Source organism: Colias philodice, chromosome 11, assembly GCF_061535455.1.
Source record: "Colias philodice isolate Cphi_HAF_F1 chromosome 11, ilColPhil1 Martin Lab GWU primary, whole genome shotgun sequence".
NCBI lineage: Eukaryota > Metazoa > Arthropoda > Insecta > Lepidoptera > Pieridae > Colias > Colias philodice.
The window spans coordinates 866,957-893,669 of record NC_143096.1 but is presented as its reverse complement, the minus strand read 5'-3'; positions in this window follow the sequence as shown (position 1 = coordinate 893,669).

Genomic DNA, 26,713 nt, shown 5'->3' with positions numbered 1-26,713 from the left:
ATAAATACAATCATTCGCGATACATGCCCTTTAACATCCAAAAGAGTCCATGAATTTCCCATATGGTTTACGCCCGCATTGAAACGATGTATTCGTGAAAAATTAAAGTTTCACAAAAAATTTAAAAAGTTTAAAAATCCACGCGATTACGATACATACTCTGTATTACGTCGTCGCAGTAAATTGCTTATTTCTAAATCTTATAATAACTTTATCTCCTCAATTGAAAGTGCCTTGCAGGATAATAATATTAAACGTTTTTGGCGGTACGTTAATGATAAGAAATCTTCCAAGTCCTCAATTCCTAAGACGATGAAGTATGGTGATCTAACATGTTCTGATAGTAGGGGGATATGTGAGTTGTTTTCTAATTATTTTAATTCTGTTTATCAAGGCGCGCAATCCTCCACTTCATCATTTACCGAAAATACAATATCTGCATCTTTAAGCAACTCTGTACTCAACAACATCGCAGTCAGTAAGCAGAAGATTATTACTACAATCCGAAGACTAGATGTGCGTAAGGGAGCAGGTCCAGATGGAATACCACCCCTCTTTATTAAAAATTGTTGCAAGGAACTGGCGATTCCATTAACGATCATGTTTAATCAATCCCTGAAGACTGGTACATTTCCTAAGGCATGGAAAACGGCTCACATAATACCCATTTTGAAGTCTGGTGACAAATCGAGCTGCGAGAATTACCGACCGATTAGCATACTATCTTGCCTGGCTAAATTATTTGAAGCAGTAGTCTACGATACACTATATTTTCATCTCCTTCCCTTGATTTCTCCGAATCAACACGGATTTATAAGACAACGCTCGACAACTACAAATCTCTTGACTTACCACTCATATTTATGTTCTGCCTTTGATAAAAGACAACAAGTGGACGCCATCTATACCGATTTTTCCAAGGCTTTCGATAGAGTAAACCACATAATACTTTGTAATAAATTAAGTGCTTGGGGAATACATGGTAATTTACTCCGATGGATTACTTCCTACCTGTCCAATCGTAGTCAGCTTGTTGCTCTAAATGGCTCATTATCCTCACCTGTTCTAATACCTTCCGGCGTCCCGCAAGGGTCCCATCTCGGCCCCTTACTCTTTATCGTATTTATCAATGACCTCATTGACAACTTAAAATGCCCATCTCTTATGTATGCTGATGACTTAAAGGTATTCTCCACTGTGGCCAATATTCAAGATGCTTATATACTACAAAATGACCTAGATTCTATAGCGAAATGGTGTGAACTTAACCAAATGACCCTGAACGTCAATAAATGTGCTGTTATAAGCTTTACGCGAAAGTTTAACAAATTAAATTTTAATTACAGTTTTAACAGTCAGCTTCTTCCTCGTGTTTCCGTCATTAAAGATCTTGGTGTCTACTTTGACGACAAATTGTCTTTTAGAAGTCATTTCGATGACATTATTAATAGAAGCTCTCGTCTCCTTGGGTTTATCTCAAGGATCACGAAGGGTTTTAAAACACCATCTAGTCTTTTATATTTGTTTAAAACCCTGATTCGTTCAATCCTTGAATTTAACTGTGTCATATGGTCACCGCACTATACAATTCACATCAGACGCATTGAACGACTTCAGAAGCGTTGCTTAAGGCTGGTTTCTCTTCGTTACCACATCGGACGAAGTGGATCTAGCTACGAAAGTCTTCTTGAGAAATTTAATCTTGTCTCGTTGGAAAAGCGTCGACAGAGGCTAGAACTCATAACACTCCATAAAATCGTTCACTCGTCTATCCACTCTCCGTCGCTACTGTCAACTGTTAATTTTAATGCTTCATTTCGCTTCCGGACTAACAATACTTTTTCTTTATCTTTAACCAGGAATAATACCTCTTTTTATAACCCTATATCTCGTTTCTGCCGTTTATACAATGATTTATCCAAAAAATTTCCCGATTTTGATATATTTGATCATCGAATAAACATATTTAAAGAACATGTTTGTCAAATAGTGAAATGATGTCCTAGTTGTCTAATTTTGTAATTTTGTTATTATTGTATAAGAAAGCATTATTTTAATTATTTTAATTGTCTTTCTCTTATATATAATATTTAATTATTGATTTTTTAATTATGATTTTATTGTAACACGCTTTAAATAACTGTAAGCTGTATCTCATTATAGTAGTAATTGTACACATTTTGTTGGGTTGCGATCTGCTCCCGAAATTGATATGTCGCCTGTGGGTCCGGCAAGATCGTGACCTGTTGTGTGTATTTAATTTAAATAAATAAATAAATAAATAAATCCGTTAACTAGCAAGTAGCATACATTTTCCCATGCATGGCACGCTCCAATGGCACGACACGTCACGCTGTTCAGAACGCTAATAGGCACCCATAGAAACTGAAATATACCGTAGCGTTGCTAATCATTGGTTGGGGGATGAATGAAGCTATCATCTCGTTGAGAATATCAATTCTAATATGTTATGAATTTAACAAGGGATCTAATTGTCCCAGTCTTTGAAAAGAGATCTATCAACTAATAACGCGATGATGGATTCATAGGAAGTAGTATTTAAAAGTCGTTATTAATTAAAACATTTTGATTTGTGATTTGATCAAAAGGTGATACCTTAATGTGATGAGATACACAAGCGGTGGGAATATAAGAAGAGCTATCAATAATGTAGAAAAATAAAGATAATATAGGTTGGAAAATTGATTGGAATCTACACAATTTATAATAATATGTTAAAGAAAATGTTGAGTTATACCACGATTTCTCTTCCAATCGACTATCTTCTGTCTGATAAAACAAACTTTTGCTTGCTCGTATTAATTTACACGAATTTGCAAAATTGTATCAAATAAGTTTTATACCTATGCTTCAATCTTCATTCAGATGTTTCAAAATCAACATGAACATTGCCATAACCTATTTCCCACCACAATTCTCTACGACCAAAACTCAAATGGACCTTGCAGTCCAAATCCTGTGAACAGATTTGTTCGCAAGCCTTTCGTCATGCCTTTGGACACGCTGTAGGGATGAATCAATTATGCTACATTCGATTAGTCGAAAATAATATAGCAGAACTGATTTGATGGCTGATATAATTTTATAATTCTAGGATGTAGTGTTGTAATTAGATTTAGAATAACTAATGGAGTACAAAGAAATACGTGTAGTTGGGTTTATATACTTTTATTGCCAAAGAAGGTTTTACCTGTGACCTATAGAGTATAGACTAACATTGCAATTGAAATATAAACTTTTGAAAAAAAAAAGTTTCTTAAAATCTAGATAGAAACATTATTAGATAAATAGCATATATTTATCTTCTTACTTACGGAAATTTCCACAGAAGAAAGGCAATCGCTCGCACTACAACGATCATAAAAACATATTTTGTTTTCATCAAAGAAGATAAAAATTAAAACACTTTAAAAGTGACGACTGAACGTTGAAAGAACATTATCATATGGGATATAATATCAGGGACCGAGGTCCGAGAAGAAACCGAACAGAAAACTTTAAAGAAATACAAAAACAGCTAAAACTTTAAAAGAAAAACAGGTACAATCATAAACACAGGTCACGGAGTCGAGAATGGGCAAAGTTCGCGGTCCCGATAAATGCTAGACGAACAATATTCGCGCTGGCTCGCCGAGCTGTGAATAATTCAATAGAAAATATTCATATTGGGGACACTGCTACCCTATGTGATACAGGATGTTACTTTTTGTTAAGGAAATAATTTTTTATAGCAACAAAATATGGGTATGTTTGAATAGGTCAGATTTTGAAGTGGTTTGTTAACGACAATAATAGTTTGTGAAATTTAGAAGTCAGTGTATATAGACAGCGATCTAAGAGTATTTGACGAGTTTTTAACAACGTTGAAAAAAGACGTTAAAGAAAGTACCAACTTAAAAAAAAATAAAACTTTACATACTATTGTTTCAACCTTTTGAAAAGTTCTGGTCTTCATTCTAATCTGTAGTAAGTTAAAATGCTAAATAATGTATTAAAGGTTACTACAGCATAGAGGAGCATAATTTTAACAGTTCTCATAAATTATATTGTCCTTACAATTTAAATATAATAAATTTCGATTAGATGCTCACTAAACAACACCCTGTACATAGAGAACATGTTTGCAACTCCTCTTGACGAATGTGTTCCGTAATACAGAGATATATTTGAATATTGTTCACTGCTCACTGCTTACACTGGAAACTGTTTATGTAAGGGAAACGTAACTACTATGTATAATTTATAAAACTTTTTATGGAAGCTGTAGAACTTCAGAGTTTAATACTTCCGGTATTTAAATAAAATTTACATCTATGTATCTAAGAATGATAGGATATATGTATTAAATAATGACTAGGTTTCTAAACAGGGTGATTCTTTAAACAGAGAGAAAGAAATTAACTTTCAAAATATCGACCACCGCTACAATCATCTCCGCATTACTAATCCCATCACAATCTAAACATTTTCAATTGGAATGCCATCACAGACATAAATAATGTATTTCCGAACGCATTTACAATATTACGCGTCCGCCGTCCTCCGCTGCGTCATTACAAATGATAAATAGTCCGCACACTTCGATAATCAAATTCAAATTTGGAATCTGCTACCCTCTTTTTTCTTTTCAGCCTGTTTTGTATTGTGAGAAGATTGTGGCTTTATTAAGCGTGAAGGAAACATTGGACGCGCTAGGCACGTGACCCGGAACCGATTATGGCGGAGATTTGTATGTATTTGTATGTAAATAGGTGAGGGTGAGATAACCAGGCGTGCTTGATAGCGATCGGTGTGATTGAATTAAGTGTGTCGTTTAGTTGTCTTGGCGGGGGTTGATATCGGGTTTGAGTGATTTTAGTGTGATTTCTACAAGATAATTGTTAATTAAATTAACTTGGTTACTGATAGTTTTGTTTTACAAAAAGTATTTCAATGTTTTCTTGTCGATCATATTATTAATTTATATGGACGTGAAGCTCTTTGAATCATATTGTGATTAGGTACACTATATTTGTTTCAGATTTTTTGAAGTGAAATCTTCTTTAGCGGCGTTGAGCACTTTTTCTGTAATGGGTATAAAATCTTAAACTCGCGACAGGACACGTGACCTGGTCGAAAAAGCGTAAGACGGATACCATTCCAAAATATCAAACATGCTCAACGTTAATAATCAAGTTTTCACTTCTGCCGGCACTCCCGGAGTGCAACCCGTCTTTTTTTAATGCAGTGTTGGTATTTATTATTTATCTTTTCTTCTAGTTATTATGACTTATAGCTTATGTAAAATTACTTAAAAAGTGTTATATTTAACATCTTCAGCTTTTTTCACCTGCAAGTGGTAAATCGAACCTGACTCTTCCAAATAAAAAGGATCTACTATTCCATTTTATAATGAACTAGCTTTCCGCCTGCGGCTTCGCCCGCGTTTTCAAAGAAAAACCCGCATAGTTCCCGTTCCCGTGGGATTTCCGGGATAAAACCTAGCCTATGTTACTCGTGGATAATGTAGCTTTCGAATGGTGAAAGAATTTTTAAAATCGGTCCAGTAGTTTATGAGCCTATTCATTACAATCAGACAAACAAACAAACAAACAAAGTTTTCCTCTTTATAATATTAGTGTAGAAAAGCAGGATGATGCTAATTATAGCAGCTACATTTAATCTTGCCAAAACACTAACATAGCGAAATGTGTTAATTCCAAACAATGGCTAATAATGTTTCCTGGCTCGACATAGGGCACAAGACAATGTGCGAGGCAAGCAGACGGAAAACATTGGTCTCGGTGACCGCGCTCGAGCTGAATTATTGCCTTATTTCTTATATTATAGCAATTTATTGCCTTATCTATAATATAAAAAACCGGCCAAGTGCGAGTCGGGCTCGCGCACAAAGGGTTCCGTAGCAGCAAATATAATAAATTACAGTTAAATCAACCTATCTCAAAAACTATAAGAGATACTTTGATCAAACCAAAAATCGTTGAAAGAGTTAATTAGCATGCATCACCTCTATTTTTTTTAGAATTTTATACCCCGTAGTTATAAAAATAGAGGGGGGGGGGACATACTTTTTACGACTTTGAGAGCTGATATCTCAAAAACCGTTCACTTTAAGAAAAATGTTTTTTAGAAAACTTTATATCATTTTAAAAGACCTTTCCATTGATACCCCACACGGGTATGTACATCGAAAAAAAAAATTTCATCCCTCAGTTACATGTATGGGGGGCCCCACCCCCAATTCTTTTTTTTACTATTTAGTGTCATATTTTTGTAGCGGTTCATACAACACATATTCCCATCAAATTTCATCACTGTAGTACTTATAGTTTCCGAGTAAATCGGCTGTGACAGACGGACAGACGGACAGACGGACAGACGGACATGACGAAACTATAAGGGTTCCGTTTTTGCCATTTTGGCTACGGAACCCTAAAAATGAATCCCAAAATGTGTTGGTAAGCGCATAACTTGAGAACGGCTGAACCGATTTCGATAATTCTTTTTTTATTATATTCCTTGAAGTATGAGGATGGTTCTTATGTAGAGAAAACGTAAATATGTACCACGGGCGAAGCCGGGGCGGACCGCTAGTTCCTTATATTATAGTAATTTATTGTCTTAGTTCTTATATTATATGCAACTAGCTGTCCCGGCGAACGTTATTCTGCCTTACTCTTATCACTTAGGGGTATATTAAAAATAGATGTTGGCCGATACTTAGATCTACCCAATCGGCACACAATATTTCAAGAGTAGGTCCAGCCGTTTCGGAGGAGTATGGTAACTCACATTGTGACATGAGCATTTTATTTATACCTATATGTGGGTCCAAATAAATATTTTTCATTTTTTTATAGAGAGATCGAGAAAGATGTATTGTCTAGTTTATGTTAGATATTTGATGTTTTGGCCTCTTAGAAAATTATAAATTAGGAATCACTGAATCAGTCTTCCCGTGACCTTCCCGTTCCTTTTAACGAAACTTGTTCATTTTTCATTAACATTATATCCAGAATTGAAATTTATACGAAAAAGATAGCATAATGAAATTACTAACCTACTTTAATTTTTTACTTGTAATTAATACAAAACTGTTTAAGGACGATTACATTAATTTTTAATAGAAAAATTTAGTTGTAACAGGTTTTGTTTCGTCATATTAAACCGTAAAGTGCAAAGTAAGGGAAAATAATATATTCCTTGAATATTGGTGGCTCCGTTCATTACCTTTGAATTTCGACTTACGAGTACTTGAAGGTTTGTTCTACTTTGTACTTTAATTCAAGTACACTATCCTTATTATGACAAATGAGAAAAGTATTTTATATTATCTTATTAATTGATAACTGAAAACTCTACCCAATATTTAGAATTTTTTTATCAGTAAAAGCTACATGTCAATATGATTTTTCATTTTTTAATTAATTAAAAAAGCAAGGAATTTGTATCCATAAACGTTGAAGTAAAAGTTCCATTTCACAATTGTATTGTTTTGATTAGCCTAAAAAAGAATTATCCATTGTTTCTACATTTCAACTAGTTTTATTTAAAATAGTTTTATTTAACAGGGTTACAAGTAGAATAAGACATAATACCCGGAGCGGCGGCATACATCCATATTAATTTGAACCATATTTCATTGTATTTAATTCATATGCTAAATAGAAGATCTTTACTGCGTTGTTATTTGAAAATTTAAACCCAATTTTTGATAATAGTATTTGGGTTATTTCCTTCAAAAGTACATTTCTTTAATCATTATATTTAAAGATAAATAATTTTTAAACTTAATACTTAAGTGAAATAAGAAATAGGTAGTGGTGTGCTTTATTTTGAAAATTCAATACATTATTACGCTTTATAACAACAATTAACAAACGTAAGTAAAAATTAGAATTGAATTATGAGAAGTATAATCTTCCTTAAAAATTGATTCAACGGGATGTACAAAAAAGCTTCAGCCTGTCACGTAGGTTTAAAAGAGCTTTTATTATATTATTCAGGAAGATAATATCTGATGTTATCAGTATTATAATAAGCATAGGTAGATACTTAATTTAGCCAAATCACATGTAGAAGCAGCAACACATATGTATTTTCGTGAAAAGGTAATATAGGTGTATGGTGGGAATTCCTACAAGAATAAGGTCATGCCCTCGCCCTCAAAGTCCTGTATCACACTATTTATTATTAAAAACCACATTAACACAAAAAATCTAGTTAAAATATACAGTATGTTCCATACCATAAAAGCATTGGCGCAGAAATCACAGCTTCGCATTCGTGCATATTTTCCGCTGCTATCTTTTTGCTCCATCGAGTGTCGATATTTTACTCCTATCTCGGTTCCCAGTTTTATGTGACGTTGCTTGAATATACATTTGTTTTTGCTTGATAACGTATGATATGTTGCCTCTTATTTTCTAAAATATGCTCGTTTGGATGTTTAATGATCTTTTTATTTTATTTCAGCAATTTGATTATCAACACGTCGCGTCGTAAGGATGGACATTGGACATTGGACATGGAGCAAACTTTAATTGTAAAAACACGATTTTAAACAGATATTTAGAATGTCGTTGTGGTGGTAGAGAATAATTAATAAGTCTTAAGTCCTGTGCTACATTTGTACTAGAAATATTATAAAGCTGAAGAGTTTGTTTGTATGATTGTTTGTTTGTTTGAACGCGCGTATCTCAGGAACTACCGGACGATTTCAAAAATTATTTCGGTGTTAGATAGCCCATTTATCGAGAAAGGCTTATAGGCTATATTAAGACCAACAGGGGTGGAGCAGTGCGGGTAAAACCGCAGGGCACTGCTAGTATATTACATATACATATAAACTTATCAATAATTTTATCCCTACATACAATCCTTGTTTAATCGATGTTATTAAAAATAATGTAATGTAAACTACTACAAGCTAGCTATGTCACAATTTATCAGTCAAAAAGGCTTCAAATGAAATATCTCACACATCCGTTTAAACGTTACCTCTATATTACAAAATAAACAAAATAGTATACAAGCCTATTTTAACCTGCTACAATAGTTAGTGAACAAAAGATGGGTCCCTTTCTACGCACACCGGATGCATGTATAAGTTTTGTCGTAACAGTATTTATTACCTTTTGTTTCTCACAATGTACGTGAAAACTAAGCCTGTCTAAAACCGTCTTATTAATAACCTTGTTTGAGGGTTAGTATAATTTTGTAATATCCTTACCTACATATTACACGGGATAATGCGGGAAATATTTAACACTAGCTTTCCGCCTGCGGCTACGCCCGCGTTTTCAAAGAAAAACCCGCATAGTTCCCGTTCCCGTGGGATTTCCGGGATAAAACCTAGCCTATGTTACTCGTGGATAATGTAGCTTTCGAATGGTGAAAGAATTTTTAAAATCGGTGCAGTAGTTTATGAGCCTATTCATTACAAACAAACAAACAAACAAACAAACAAAGTTTTCCTCTTTATAATATTAGTGTAGAAAAGCATCAGAACTATTTACTAGTTTTGTTTCAGAATTGTAACGGTTTGTTTTGTAGAACTAATATTTAAAAAACGAGTAGATATTTTAGAATCTTTTTATGACAAATTTCCCTAATAGTCCGGGATACATCGCCCATTTTTGCAAGTGATTACTATCAAGCTAATTTTTCGTGAGTAGCTTTATTTTGATGAGATGCCCAATAATTTCATGTACGAAACTCTCGATTGTGGTAGCTTATAGAGGTAACAAGGATAAAAATTTTTGATTTGACGGTTCTCAAATATTTATTACGCAATTTGTAGGACAATATGTCTGTTGAATTATATAAGTATTAAATAAGTGAAAATAAAAAAATCAGCTGGTTAGTAATCATTTATGATGACTTCGTTATCGATACACATTGGAAAGGGGGACTCTTTGATCAAACCATAGATTTTGTAGGACAAATATTTTTTCGAATAATTTAGATAATTATCTTGAGATTGAACAAAAAAAAAACATTCAGTTAGTAATTAATATTTGAGAACCATCAAATCAAAATATTTTATCCTTGTTTCCTCTGGTAGCTACCACAATCGAGAGTTTTGTACATGAAATTATTGGGCATCTCATCCAAATAAAGCTACTCACGAAAAATTAGCTTGATAGTAATCACTTGCAAAAATGGGCGATGTATCCCAGACTATAAATATCAATGGAAATTAAAGAAATCGTAAAAGAGATATAAATATGTACATACACTAAACAAAGTAGAGTAGAATTACGTAGGTAGAGTATTAGCGGAATGCCGCCTGGTGATCAATTTTTTTCTATTATTTGTAAATTTATAGAGTAGGTACAATTAGTCAAACAAAAGATATAATGCTAATTTTAGAAAATTATTGTACTTAATTTTACCAATATCCTCCAACTAACGTATACACAATATGATAAGAGTTTCATTGATTTCTCAAAATACGTTCATTATATTCAGTTAATGAATATTTATGAAAACTGAGCATAATACGAATCTCGAATAATACATAAATGTTAATAAGAAGCAATAAATTCGGCTTAATTCTGTGAAGCTGGGCTCCATCTGCCTATTCAGTAAAACAGACGACAGTTATTTTACACAAAATTATATTTATAACACAAAACAATATTGTTATAATTTATTTATTTAGGTTAACTTAAGTCACAGTTATTACAAAATAGCATCCGTGTCAGAAGTGAAACTTTCGATGCTTGACCGACGTATTTTAACATCACAGCGACCGAGATTTATCATTTAAGGTACCTATTATAATATTACCTATGTATTTAATTATAGTATTATGAAAAAAACCCATTCGCAAAGGAGGGGAATATGATAAAATACCTCTCTATGAGCATAAATGGTTATAATTAATTTACCTATATATAAATAAAATTTACTTTTAACGCATTAGAAGACCCTGTAAGTGTAAGAAAACTTCAATTACTTAAAAGTCGAAGAAGGTTCAATATATTTAGGTAACTTATAACTTACAACACGCAGAGATTCTTTATCAAAAAACAATTGGAAGATTGGCGTAGATTAGATATAAATCAGTTATCAGACGACATACTCGTACGAGCGCGAGTAGTCATATTTTTATTAAGGTGAAGCGATTTGCCAAAATAAGTAGTAATTTTTTTTTGGGTGACTTCTTCTAGAAGTACTTTTGGATCGTAATAACATAGCTTTACTATGTACCACCCGTTCGGAAAGCTTATACGGAGAACATGATAAATATTGAAAGTTACACAACCACACAAATCAATACAATTAAAATGCTTAGTTCACTTACATGTAAAATATACTACTCTAGCTGGCAGCTCATATCATATAGTTTTCCTTGATAAATGGGCACTAAAATAATTTCCATCTAACACTGAAAATTTTCAAATCAGACCAGTTAATGGCGTTAAAACAAACAAACAACAAACTCATGACTTATTATTTTTTATCTATATACATTACTTATCTATATAAGCCTCTCGTCTTCCCCTTAAATATCTATAATTTTTACCGTGGCGTCGCTCAATGTATCACGATAATATGATGGCGGATTTATGGCGGCAAATCGAGCCTTAATGGAGACCTACGGCTTCAAATGTATTGATGATAGATGAATTATCACCATTTTCAAATCAATTTCTTAACAGATGATAAGTTATGTTAGGTGGTAGACTTTTTTAATTTAAGGCTTTTGCTTTTTATTGGATAGACTAAAAAATTGCACCAATTCGTTCTATTGAGTAATGATAACCACGTTTATTAGTCCATTGAATAAAAAGTTCTAGAGTGCGTGAGTTAGTAACGTAAGATGTTTCTTCAGAAACATGTCAAGAGTCCCTAGGTAATAAACACACTAAAACCCCGGGCCACTAGGAGGAGCCCCGGAGTGGGGGGAGGGGGGAAATGGGTCCATTTTTTCATTTTTCGCTTAAATCTCAAAAACGGTACATGTAAGAGAAAAACTTTCAATGAAAAGTTGAAAGGCCATAAAATTATCTACAGTTGTACCTGAATCATTTTTTACTATATCCTACCGTTTCTGAGTTATACGCAGTAAAACATGATTTTGGCTCAAACAATTTCCACATCAATTGATCAAAAAATATTTATTTCTTCCAAAAAACTCAAATGTGCAACTTGTGACCGGTACTGATAGATTGCTCTTAATTAGGTCTATAATTGGTAAAATAAACACATTCCTCCATGGAAGCCTTTAGGAGGAATCGATTGTCAAAATATTATATTATGGTAGTTTGAGTTACTGAACTTGATCTTTTTATTTTTTTCTTCCAAAAAACTCAAAAGTGCAACTTGTGACCGGTACAGATAGATTGCTCATAATTGGGTCTATCATTGATAAAAATACCAGATTCCACCACGGAGGCGTTTACGGGGAATTGAATTTTATTAGGGTAGATACGATACTTGAACTTTTTATTTTTTTTCTCCAAAAAAACTCAAAAGTGCAACTTGTGACTGATACTGATAGATTGCTCTTAATTAGGTCTATAATTGGTAAAATAAACACATTCCTCCATGGAAGCCTTTAGGAGGAATCGATTGTCAAAATACTATATTAGGGTAGTTTGAGTTACTGAACTTGATCTTTTTATTTTTTTCTTCCAAAAAACTCAAAAGTGCAACTTGTGACCGGTACTATTAGATTGCTCTTAATTAGGTCTATAATTGGTAAAATAAACACATTCCTCCATGGAAGCCTTTAGGAGGAATCGATTGTCAAAATACTATATTAGGGTAGTTTGAGTTACTGAACTTGATCTTTTTATTTTTTTCTTCCAATAAACTCAAAAGTGCAACTTGTGACTGGTACAGATAGATTGCTCATAATAAGGTCTATCATTGATAAAAATACTAGATTCCACCACGGAGGTGTTTACGGGGAATTGAATTTTATTAGGGTAGATACGATACTTGAACTTTTTATTTTTTTTCTTCCAAAAAAACTCAAAAGTGCAACTTGTGACCGGTACCGATAGATTGCTCATAATAAGGTCTATCATTGATAAAAAAACCAGATTCCACCATGGAGGCGTTTAGGAGGTATTGAATTTTATTAGGGTAGTTACGATACATGAACTTTTTAACTAACTACCCTAATAAAATTCAATTCCCCGTAAACGCCTCCATGGTGGAATCTGGTATTTTTATCAATAATAGACCTAATTATGAGCAATCTATCTGTACCGGTCACAAGTTGCACTTTTGAGCTTTTTGGAAGAAAAAAAAAAAAGTTCATAATATATCGTAACTACCCTGATAAAATTCAATTCCCCGTAAACGCCTCCGTGGTGGAATCTGGTATTTTTAGCAATGATAGACCTAATTATGAGCAATCTATCTGTACCGGTCACAAGTTGCACTTTTGAGTTTTTTGGAAGAAAAAAATAAAAAGATCAAGTTCAGTAACTCAAACTGCCCTAATATAATATTTTGACAATCGATTCCTCCTAAAGGCTTCCATGGAGGAATGTGTTTATTTTACCAATTATAGACCTAATTAAGAGCAATCTATCAGTACCGGTCACAAGTTGCACATTTGAGTTTTTTGGAAGAAAGAAATATTTTTTTATCGATTGATGTGGAAATTGTTTGAGCCAAAATCATGTTTTACTGCGTATAACTCAGAAACGGTAGGATATAGGAAAAAATGATTTAGCTACAACTTGTAGATAATTTTATGGCCTTTCAACTTTTCCTTGAAAGTTTTTCTCTAACATGTACCGTTTTTGAGATTTAAGCGAAAAATGAAAAAATGGACCCATTTCCCCCCTCCCCCCACTCCGGGGCTCCTCCTAGTGGCCCGGGGTTTTAGTATGTTTATTACCTAGGGACTCTTGACATGTTTCCGAAGAAACATCTTACGTTACTAACCCACGCACTCTAGACCCCCCTTGGAGGGATTCATTCAATGGACTATATTTAAATTGTTAAATAAATCATCATTAATTGAATTGTATTATTTTCGAGCTTATTAATAAATGCAAGATGTTATTAAAATACAGTGAATGAATACTCCTGAATACAAGAGACTGTTAACACTTTAATAAAAGCTAATATCACTAATCTAACAACAATAATTAAAAACCATGTTCAAACCACACAAACGGGTCATTAAATATAGCAACAATACATCGCGAAAGCTTTTTCCAAAGCTTACCGGATGCGATGTGCCTGCTTCCTTCTCTGTCCCGCTCTAACGTGGGCGTGCGAGCGAGATGGAGGCACTTTAAAACGTTGATCGACGCTATGGGGACAGGAAACAATACTCGATGGCTTGAATTAATGACCGCTACCGGTAGATAGGGGTTGGCAACTTTTGGCGGTTTTAGATTTTATATTTACACGTTGTAGTTGTTACATTGTGAATTTTTTATATACTCGTGTGTTTCGTTCTGAGATGTTTAAACAAATTAAGTGTAATTATGTCGTTAGGGAGCTTATTTGCAGACATAATTGTTAGAAATATAATAGAATGAACAACTGTTATCTAATAATTAATTCATTACATTTAGCTACTCTGATCAATATAGGTAATATGCATAATCTTTGAAACTGGATTGAAAGGTACGTAACAGATAATAATCCGCATGTACGTAGTTACGCGAAATATATAAGTATGCATTTATAATTACACATTATTATCTCTGACAATTTGTTTGACAATACATCAGCGATCTTCAATGATTGATGATTCCCTAGGGACTAGATGATCAGAAATTTTGTGGATATAAATATACTAGCGACCCGCCCCGGCTTCGCACGGGTGCAATGCTGATACTAAATAAACTACAGGAAAACTGTGATCGTTGTATATAAAAACATAGCGGCCCGCTCCGTCTTCGCACACGGGTATAAAATAGGTATATAGCCGGGCGGCCGGCCGGTACCGCCGCAAATGCTACGTCCCGCAATTTTTAAATCTGTAATATCTTCGAAAATATTCACTTAAATCATACGGTGTAAAGGCCCATATAGATCTATATTAAATGAACAATGTATTGAAGGTATTTAATTGGTTAAGGATTAATGCTGTATTGGTTAAAATCGGATCGAAAATTAGCCATTATTTGTCGTAAAAAGTAAATGACAAAAAAAAGTTATTGTGGGTTATCCATAAGAGATAGACATATACCATCGCGGACTTTTCTATAGACCTTTTCAATGTGTATAATACTTAGTACATTATTTTGATAAAACTCGTAGGGTTCAGCCTGCGTTTGCAATGTAAGCGGAAAAAATGTAATTTTTTACGACATCACATTAGAAACCTCAAAAATAACAGTACTTCTCCACTATTTAATGGATGTTATTATACATATAAACGTTCCTCTTGAAACACTCTATCTATTAAAAAAAACCGCATCAAAATCCGTTGCGTAGTTTCAAAGATTTAAGCGTACAAAGGGACATAGGGACATAGGGACATAGGGACAGGGAAAGCGACTTTGTTTTATACTATGTAGTGATAACATATCATTTCACAATGAACAAAATCTTTAATATACAAAAGCTGTCTCTATTGTAAATTGAATCAGACAATAAATTAATAATTTAAAATGTTCCAAAGGTTGACGATATCCTCTTTACGCAATATTTCAGGAAAACAATGGAAGCCGTTGTCCGCGCGTTCGTTCAGATTTCACCTGCGGGTTTTAGAAGACCCCAGTGACACAGTGGGTACAGTTGCAGATGGTACAACATTCGATTTTATCACGAATTAAATGGTCAAAGATTTAGTTTGACACGGGTAATTATAAGTATTGTAATAAAGTATTTTACTGAGTAACTCTTCTTTTATTTATTTTTATACAAATACCATAGAATAATGAAGTAATATGTATAATAATTATGCACTTACCTATAAAATTTGTAGGGAACTTAGTCAAAAGACTAATTTAGCATCATTGACATAAACACAGCTTACTGATCTGTGCTGTAGTGTTTATCTATTCGTTAAAATGACAAAACAAATGTATGAAAATTAGCTAATCATACTCTTTCTTTATCTTCCTTCTCATTAGGTGGTGAAAAGTTATTATAACAAATAATACGTTACCGTGAAATAAAATTAAAAAAATATATAAAACTTGATAGTTGGCCTCTAGGCTTAAAAAGGTTTTATTGAAAAGTGAAGCTACAATAAATTAAAATACAGTACAAATTCCTATTGAAATTAGACCGCCCATACACGTCGATTGGTGTTCCGGCACACCTTCAAGCTTTAACTAATAGCTTTTCACAACACACGATATTAAACCATAACACTTGGAAATAGAGAGCAATATTCAGTTACGGTATTTGTTAACTGGATTCTGTTAAAGCAAATGATATTGTGATGTATGGCGCTGGGAAAAAAATGTTTCTGTTTCAAAGTGAGGTGGAATATTGTCTCTTTTTGAGAGATAGCTAGCGCCTACTCTTGGTTTTGCCTGCAGAATAAAGCAGACTTTCTATCGAAAGGTCATAGTTTTAGTTGCATTTTTTTATTATTACGTCCATTCATGTTCAATGTTTAGGCAGTATCTGTCAAGCGTCACTTGAAAATTAAATAAATACGATGAGACATGTGAAAGCTGTAATTTTTTTTAATCCGACCTTACCTCATAGATAATTGGCCTGCTTGCAATTAGGTTCATATTACATATTATCTTCCGCTCAAAATAACCAGGAATACTTTGCAAATGCAAACGTTCTAATAATTGCTTGATAGCAAAACTTCCTGCTTTCAGTTTTATCTAACCAGTGGGCCGTGACAATTGAAGCCAACCTTTGCATTACAACTTTTGAACTTGTTTGAAATATTGGTTTGGTTTTGTCTGATAATTACGCTCTACACTCTACAGCTTAGATCATTAAGTAATGATCTAAGCTCTACAGTAATGACTGCGCCTTAATAATTAAATTTAAGGACCATTTAGAAGCTTATCAAGATTATTAGAAAGAGCTTATCTATAAATTCAGTGTTTGTTTATAAAAAAAAGGTCATACAATTCAGATAAATAATAAGAACTTATCTCTTCATGTGTACCTAAAGAAATTTAAGATTTCACTCGTGTGACACAAGAAGCTGATTTAAAAAAAGCGGTCACCCATCTAAATACTGATAATTGATAAACATGCCGAAAAATATCATAAAGACAATATTTATTCCGATTGAAATAAAGAGTTGAAAAAACATTAGAATTAAAAATAAAACGTAACGTTCCAACTACGTTTCGAATCGGAACATTAACTTATCGAAATGGTCGAATCACTGAGCAGGCATCGCTTACCGACTAAACTTTGTACGATTCAAAATTCCATTCGAAAAACCGTACCCGTCGTTAAGGCACTGCCGATTTATTGCACCGAATCGGCAATATTTCCAATAAGCGTGTAAGTTTTAATATTTTAACCGGTTTTGCATTTTGATTGGAAGATAGAGTGCAAATGTTTCTATTGATATTGTACTGTTAGACGTCACTTTTGATTTAATATTTTTGTGGATAAATAGTTGTCAATATAGTTGTCACTGTTTCCTGTCCGAACATGCTTAGCTGTCGAATACTATAAATTGCCGCTTTCCTTTGACTCGTGGCGCATTCGTACGAATAGTGCCTAGGGGCTCAGACGTTGTTTATACGACGTTTGACCCAACTACCCTCACTTAACTGATAGTCGTTGACTAGCTGCGATTTGTTATCAACTACCTACATCAATTAGGTAGCTGTGTAGAATCGCAGTACATTCTAATTACATTCAAACTAATATTTTAACGCAGCCTCGCATTTTGTTTCTTACATCAGAAGTGGGATAGAATTCAAGCCTACACTTGTTAATTGTTTTGAGTTTTGTAACGGCATACTGGCGTTTGTGTTTTTTCGTTCGTTGTGTGAAGTAAAAGTTTGTTACATGGATTATTGTAACGGGAATGTAGTTCATCGAAGGAATTGTGTGTAGTGATCCAAATCGCTAGTTGAACTCTGGCGTTGAGGTATTATCTAGTCGCTGGCGTATCGTAGTGATGTATTTCACTAGTCGAACGAGCGTAGATATACCAAGATACGCGAATGGAGTGTCTATGTCATGTGGACGTGGTTATTGTTCTGTCAGGTCAGTCTGGCCGAGGCAGGATGGTTGTGTAATCCCGAGATGAACTACCGTAGTGTTGTAATACGAGAAAAGGCGTACGAGGACGTACGATTGTCAGTATGGCCGTGTTAGACGTCACTTTTGATTTAATATTTTTGTGGATAAATAGTTGTCAATATAGTTGTCACTGTTTCCTGTCCGAACATGCTTAGCTGTCGAATACTATAAATTGCCGCTTTCCTTTGACTCGTGGCGCATTCGTACGAATAGTGCCTAGGGGCTCAGACGTTGTTTATACGACGTTTGACCCAACTACCCTCACTTAACTGATAGTCGTTGACTAGCTGCGATTTGTTATCAACTACCTACATCAATTAGGTAGCTGTGTAGAATCGCAGTACATTCTAATTACATTCAAACTAATATTTTAACGCAGCCTCGCATTTTGTTTCTTACAGTACAATAGAAACATAGTGGTATATGTTTTTTGTATGATTACTGAATATTTTTTTATAATTAGCTATATAATGAACTTACTTAATAAACTGTTCAACTGAAATGTGAAAAATAAAGCAAACTAAATTTGGTTAAGGCCAGGGCATACCTAATTTATAAGGAACCTTATTTGATATTCATTTCTATCTTATTCATTTTAATTTAATATTTAAAAAAAAAAAACAAATTGCCATTCAACCTCCTCTTAACAGTATATCCGTTAATGGCCGATACAAATAACATTTGTAAAACGTTTCCAAGCGTGTGTCTGTCCATGCGTTATGAAGATATTACGTGTGACTTTTATTTTCATATATTTTCAGGTAATATTTCATTGATAAAGCATCCGAATATAATAACGATGAAGATAGAGTTATTTTTGTATCTGTTAGTATTTATATAGGTAAATTACATAAAAATACATACCTACTTGCTTTAATAAAACTATTGTTAAAATACAGAAAGATGTAGAACGAATATTGATGCGGTTTGATGAAAGGTCAAGGCATTTTATTTGTAAATTAGTCGTTATAGGAGCTAGAAGGGAGGAGTCTAAGTCATAAACATTATATTAATTGATTTTTAAATAAAATGCGCATTGTTTCTATAACAATGTTGTTTATAATTATATTATATATGTATAGTGTCACAATGTAAGTCGTAAATAAGTTATCAAAGATTGTGTTTGAAGATGACGCCTTAAGGGTGCACTCACACACATCAGTCACCGTCACGGCACGTCACCGGACAGGATTAAAAAAAATATGTATCAATAGTTCTAGTATGACTCTGTTCCCACACGACAGTCGCCGGCACGAAATCTATCAGTGACGTCACCGGTCAGGCACGTCAAATAATCTTTCCATACATGTATCATACTTTTATCCCCACTCATCCGGTGCCGTCACGTCTCAGTTCAGTCAGCGTCGTGCTACCGTCAATTGCTACATGTTCTCTAGGGTGACACACGTCTAATCACTGACTAACCTGATGTATGTGTTCAATGATTCAGTCAAACCGGCGACGTGACTGACGGACAACATGACGGTGACTGGTGTTTGTGGATACGTACACAAACCGTCACCGATCAGTCATCGGTGACTTGACGGTGACTGATGTGTGTGAGTGCACCCTAACTCGGTTTGCGAGATACGCTACCGTTTAACGGCGCTAGGGTTGACACAATTTTATTTATTTATTTGTTATAAGTTATTTATTCGTCATTAATACAACTAACTAACTTATTTGTACTTACAATAAAAACTACTCACATTATATTTAAAAAATGTGCTAATTATAATTTTGTTATTTTATAAATATTCCATCTGATTTAAAAGATGCAGTAAAATCAATTAATACAATAGGACAAACATACAAAAAGAACATCCTATATTGCATTGCATCTAAGGCTACATTTTTTCACTTCCCGATCTCATCGCAAGGAATTGTTCTATTTTCAGCGCCTATTAGTATTGATAATCAATCTGAATAGAAATTAGATAAAAAATTCTGCTTTAAATAATAAATAGAATATCATGTTTTACAAAACTACTTCGCATACAAGGAAATTACTTTTAATACCTACTACAACAAAAAACTCCAAAGTGCCAACCCTAAAACCACCCCCATGTTGCCTAAAGGGTTTCGCTCCCCGACAAATTGTCGGTTAAAAACAATGTTATTAAGCAAACCGCACGTTGATGCGTTTTGCAATCTCATAAATATTAAGTATCAGATTTAAAAATACGAGATCCATTGTCGCTTTGTCCTCACTTTTATCTGATGGTTTTAAAATTAATCTTTAACACTTGGGGATGACCCTATAGTCTGCACTTATAATCAATAGTTTTTCTAATATGGAAATCAAAATATTATTTGCAATGCAATTTTTTGACTACTAGGGATTATAAGTTATAACTTCGAATAGATTATTATAGTAGGTATTGTATGTAATAAAATATATACTTACTAGTGGTCCGCCCCGGCTTCGCTCGTGGTACCTAGATGTTTAAACTATCCTATCTCCAAAGTTGGATCGAACTACACATCGTTTGTGAATTTTATTATAATCGGTTAAGTGGTTTAGGAGTCCATTGAGGACAAACATTGTGACACGAGATTTATATATATTAAGATTTGCTATTAATAAGTCATAACAAACAAAATGTTATAGTTTCAGCATCTGAATAAATAATAATTTCATTCATACTGAATAAAGGGCTTTTAAAAGGTATTCTCGTATTATCTCTGCCTTTTTTCTATGACGGCTAAAGATTTTGATAGGCAATTTTAATCCTAGGAAGTAAACCAACAGATATGAATCTGAAATACGCTTATGCCAAGTAAGTTGCATAAACAATATAGTAATGGTAACTTGACAGTAAAAGCTCTGATAGTCTCGATACTTTATTATGCATATTTTTTGTTATTCCCGCTGAAATATTATCTCTAAAATAAAGGAAAAACGTTCACCAACCCTTCGTGACAACAATTAAGCAGAGAATAGCAGTTGTCGAAGTTAATATCAACATTTACATATTTCAATCTCGCCACGCCCCGGGCGTTCAAGTTTTATGAAGCTTCAAACCTTTACGAGGCACGATGGGGGCAAGCGACGCTGGGCGTGGTTGGCTTTTGGATGGGTTTACATGGTAATTGTTCAATACGAAATACATGAAAATATACAAACATAACCTGCCATTCCTGGTTAATCGCCGATAAATACAAAAATATTTGAAAACGATATGTACCATATTTAGGACAGTTTATTTAACGGACAATCACGTCTTTTGAGATATTTTTTATTGTTATTATCATAATATGCCATTACAGAACATAATATTCGTTTTGTACCTGTCGAGTCGAAAAAAAAATAGGTTTGATATCACGTAAATGTGGAGAAAAAAGTTTGATACTTAATTAAAAAATATCAATAAACATTTCAAATGTGAATATTTCCTTTGAAAGGTGAATATCTGCATATTACTTTTAAGATATGCCCTTTACAACATAAAAATACACCCTTACACCTAAAACAAAAGCAAAATGCACTTAAAAATAATCAGCATTTCATTAATAACGTTTTTATGAATTAAACATATAATACAATGAAAAGTAAATCTGATACAAACGTCTTTTCCGTCTGGACGCGCTCTGAATCATATTTCATTTTGTAATGAAATGCTTTGCTCGGCTGACCCACTGCGCGAATTACAGCGAATTTGACTGACCTTGAATTAAATGTAACATATTTTTTTTCAATCCAACCCAATCGTGTATTTTTCTAATACTCAGCTGTGTGAAAATCAATTAATCTCGCTGTTTTTTTAATTATAATATTGTAGTGTGTACGTTTACGTAGTTAAAAAATGTATCTGGCTACAGTATTTTATGTGTACTACGAATAAAAATTACATAATATATTTAAAGTCTACTAGCACGCAATTGTTTTTAATAATTCTTCTTTTACTAATGCACAAAATATATTATGATAAAAATAATGTATTATAGTAGATTCATTAAAACCAGCGATTAACACAGTGCGTAAACTCTAGCCATTAGCGGATGATAGTCGAACCGCATCAATCATAGCCGAGCCAATTCATTACCACCACTCCACAGATTGCACCCTCTATTGCTTACGTCATATATTCGTAATAGCCGGAAACTGTGAAATAGCCTCATTTTCTATATTATAACCAAACTATCTGTTATAGATATAGACTAAGGTTATTCGTAAGTAAAAAACTTTTTTGTTTAAATAAGTTGGCAAAACTCGCCAAAAACGTTTTGTAAAAGTTTCATAATGGATCCAACAACCTAAGCTATTTTTTTTTATGTAATTAGCCAGGCTAACGCTAACTAAACAATGTTTTTGTGTAAAAATTTACAGACAGTTCAATAAGTTATATTATGTAATATGTTTCTTCTAGAAGTTTACGCATAAATATATATTTATTATCCACAAGTTTCAAATTAAGACAGTTCATCAAGTTATCCAAATAAAAGCTTAATTAAATATCATTAACTAGCTTTCCGCCCACGGCTTCGCCCGCGTTTTCAAAGAAAAACCCGTTCCCGTAGGATTTCCGGGATAAAACCTATCCTATGTCCTTTCTCGGGTATCAAAATATCTCTTTACCAAATTTCATGCAAATTGGTTCAGTAGTTAAGGCGTGATTGAGTAACAGACAGACAGACAGAGTTACTTTCGCATTTATAATATTAGTATGGATTTAACTCAATGTTAGTCCATTCAAGTTTTGAGGCATTCTAATACACCTTGTTAAACGATTCTGATGGATCTTTCACCACGTTAGCTATAAGAATAACAAGAACACTAAAATAATTAAAATTTACAATATGTATAACACAATTCCTCATCACAAAATAAAGCTCTGTATTTCTTTCAATTAAGTAGCACCGTATTTGGACACGTTCACAATATTTGTGCCCTGTTCATATTGTCCGCAGTGGCCAGGGCATGGCATATGGACAGACATGCAATCTAGGAAATTGTTACCAAGAGCTACGAAGAAGAAGCTGTAGAAAGTACTGGCTACTTAAATTACGATGAAAGGACAATAGTTTGTGAAGATAAATGCATATAAGTTAAGGAAAATAGTAGCTTTTATTTTTCTATTACATCATATGGGGGGGTCCTTCATTCAAAATTATCGGCAGTTAAAAATAAGATTGAAAATTCGATATATTTAATGTCAAAAGCTTATAAAATAAACAGTACAGTCTACTAATGATAAGATGACTCTTCGATTGTTCTGTTAAAAATCAACTCTACATAATATTATGTTCTACCTTAGATCATTACTTAATGATCTAAGTGTTCTACATACATATACCTAGATTAATTGTCCTATCTATTTATTCAACGTTTCTAAAATTCCCCAAAACATAACATAATAGGATTCTCTTTAAAATGTCTCATCTGAATTTTCCTACATCCCCACATCTCAGAGCTATGACAGGTCCGTTCAGCAATTTAATCATATTAACTTCTCAGCATTGTAAGGGAATTTTAAATTACATTATTGCTGAAGTCTTTGTTTTCCAAATAACCAATGTTAATCTCGGTCCAAAATTCTCATAATATTGAGCACAAATATTAAATACATTACAGGAAGAAAATTGTTTCAGCAACATGTTTTATCGTTTCGGACTTTGGAATCCATCTATACATTTAAGGCATAAAAAAATCCAACATTACCTACTTGATTTAATTTTCCGCATATTACGTAGCTTTATTTTAAACAAGGTCACAATACAATAACGCTAAACAGATAAACATTTAATCACTAAAGTGATATTATAGCATAACTGCGCCCTCTGGTGCACAATACGATGTAAATCACAATCAAAATGCTCGTAACGACCGGACGGTGAGACGGGAATATTCTGGAAGTGTTTAATGGCATTAGTATAATATTAATACATTTTTACAGTAGCTCATTTCAATTTACTTTGGATTTCTATACAACTGTTTAGTTTAGTGCATATTGGTATTTGGTACACGATACCAAGAAAGATTTTTTTCAGTTTATAACATAATATTAAGTTATTTGTACAGGATTGTCATTGGTTTTTTTTTATTATTATTTTTCGGTTAATTGACAGACACGTTTTGTAGAGCTGTTACTCTATACAATAAATAAATAAATCATTTTTACGCCGCAAGCAGCAACATGGTGCTGAATATTATATAGATTCCCAATTATTGAAGATGCCTTTCATTATTTACTCAAATAATCAGAGCAAGAGGACATCGAAGCAGTAGACGACTGACGACAGGCTTGCAAATGACACATCATGTCACATACCAAAATCACACACACAAAGTAAAATTGAGCTGAAGCTATCATAGCTTTAACATTTTTGATGCTTATATTTTACACTAGATTTCCGCCCGCGGCTTCGACCGCGTTTGCAAAGGAAAACCCGCATAGTTCCCGTTCCCGTGGGATTTCCGGGATAAAACCTATCCTATGTGTTAATCCAAGTTACCCTATATATGTGTGATAAATTTCATTGTAATCGGTTCAGTAGTTTTTACGTGAAAGAGTAACAAACATCCATACATCCATACATCCATACATCCTTACAAACTTTCGCCTTTATAATAGTATTAAGATTAAGAATTAAGATGACGATTTTTTATGATGATTTCTTTATTAATACTGCATACCAATACGTATACCTACATAATATCACAGACTAATAATAATTACAAATAATATTAAACTTCCTTATAATAATAACATTAAATTAAATAACTAGTTCTCCCAGAATAATGCCGCTCGCAAGCGACGATGGGTCTATGAAATATGCGTTCTGCACTAAACAGAGTTAACATGACAGCTCACTTTAAAATATTAGCCGGCTATACATATTGCTCTGTTGGCTATTCGATGGTCACAGTTTTCCGTGTTATTTATCTGTTTGAGTTTTCCTTAAATAAGATAAAAACAAATCGATTGATGTGGGTGGGTAGCAGATTTATTGTTTTTAGTAGTCATAGGATATTGATGATTTTCTTGTGTCAAAAATATTGATCGTTTTAACTGACTTCAAAAAAAAGGAGTAGGTTCTCGATTAAACTGTACTTTAATATTACTTTAGCGTATACTTATAGACTGTCTACACTTCAGTGAAGATTCCAATGTGTTTAAGGTAGGTATACCTAATAATAATGTTTTCAAGCATTTTATTTTTTTATTTTCTATGATCCAGTTTACTCATAACCACAGATCACAGAAACTAAAGGGAGATATGGTTAGGGGGCGGGGCCGGTGTCGCAGCAATATGTACAAAAAGAGAACAAACTGTAGCGGTGCTGTATACGTACGTCACTTACAATCTAATGTGCGAACGAATAGTCGCTCTCATATTTTTGTGTGATGACACGCACACAACGCGAAGTATTGTTTTGATTTTGTTTACTGCAGTTGTGTGCGTAAATTTTTTATGAGACACGGTTTCGTACTCAGCGCAAGCGATTGGCATCTCTCTAGATCTCAGCTCATAACACTTTAATACCGTTATCTCACACCATACATTTAAGAACTTCACAATATGCGCATAAATTCAATTCAATACAAACACATATCCATACGCTTGTGATAAATATGCTAAACTTTATAAATAAATCGTCTAAGTGATTGCACATAATATTTGTAAGAGCATATTCTTGTAAAAGAATCGACCAGACATATATGTAAGTGGGGTCTGCTTAGTATGGGATATGAATTGATACTGTTCATATTAGTAGCGAGAGAATACACATAAATCTATGCTGATATTTGAAAGATTTGTTTTCTTTTATATATTTGTTTGATTTCACTTAAAAACTTCTGTAACGATTTTAAAAATTATTATACTAGTTGAGAGCTACCTATGTCATTACCGAAGCACAGGCTATATTTTGTTTTATCCGGGGACTTCTCAGTCGAGAATAGGTTTATCATGTATTTCTCATTTCGTTCATATTATAACAAAGCAATTAATAAAATAAACTTTATTCAGGATTAATTTTCATAAGTATTCTAAAATACAACAGCTATATTTCTTGCCTTGGCACAAGAACTTTATATCAACCGCAATATTCACGATACAATACGATTTACCTATATACGTATAGAAAGGTAACAAATATGTTATTATCATATTCAAACAAAATGAGATGTCCGTGGTATAGTAACGATATACACGCCTACCTATTACCTAACCGCTCCCGGCGGAATAAAAACATCATTACGTTGATATATAGTTTTATGGAAGGAACATTTTTAATATATTTTCATGGAAAACATGTACCTATAAAATATGATAAAATGACATGTACTCGTCCTCCTCTTGGTAGTTGTGTGAATTCATAAATGTGTAAATTCATGTACTCAAGATTTTTTTCCTAAATTTTTCATTGATGCTACGATAAACGATAAGTCGTAGCGTGATGCTACAAAGCAGATTATCCCGGTAGCGGTGCGATGGCAAAGAGAGTTAGTCATTATAAATTCTTCGATTTCAGGTTAAATGAACAATTATATTATAAATAGAACATAATATTTGG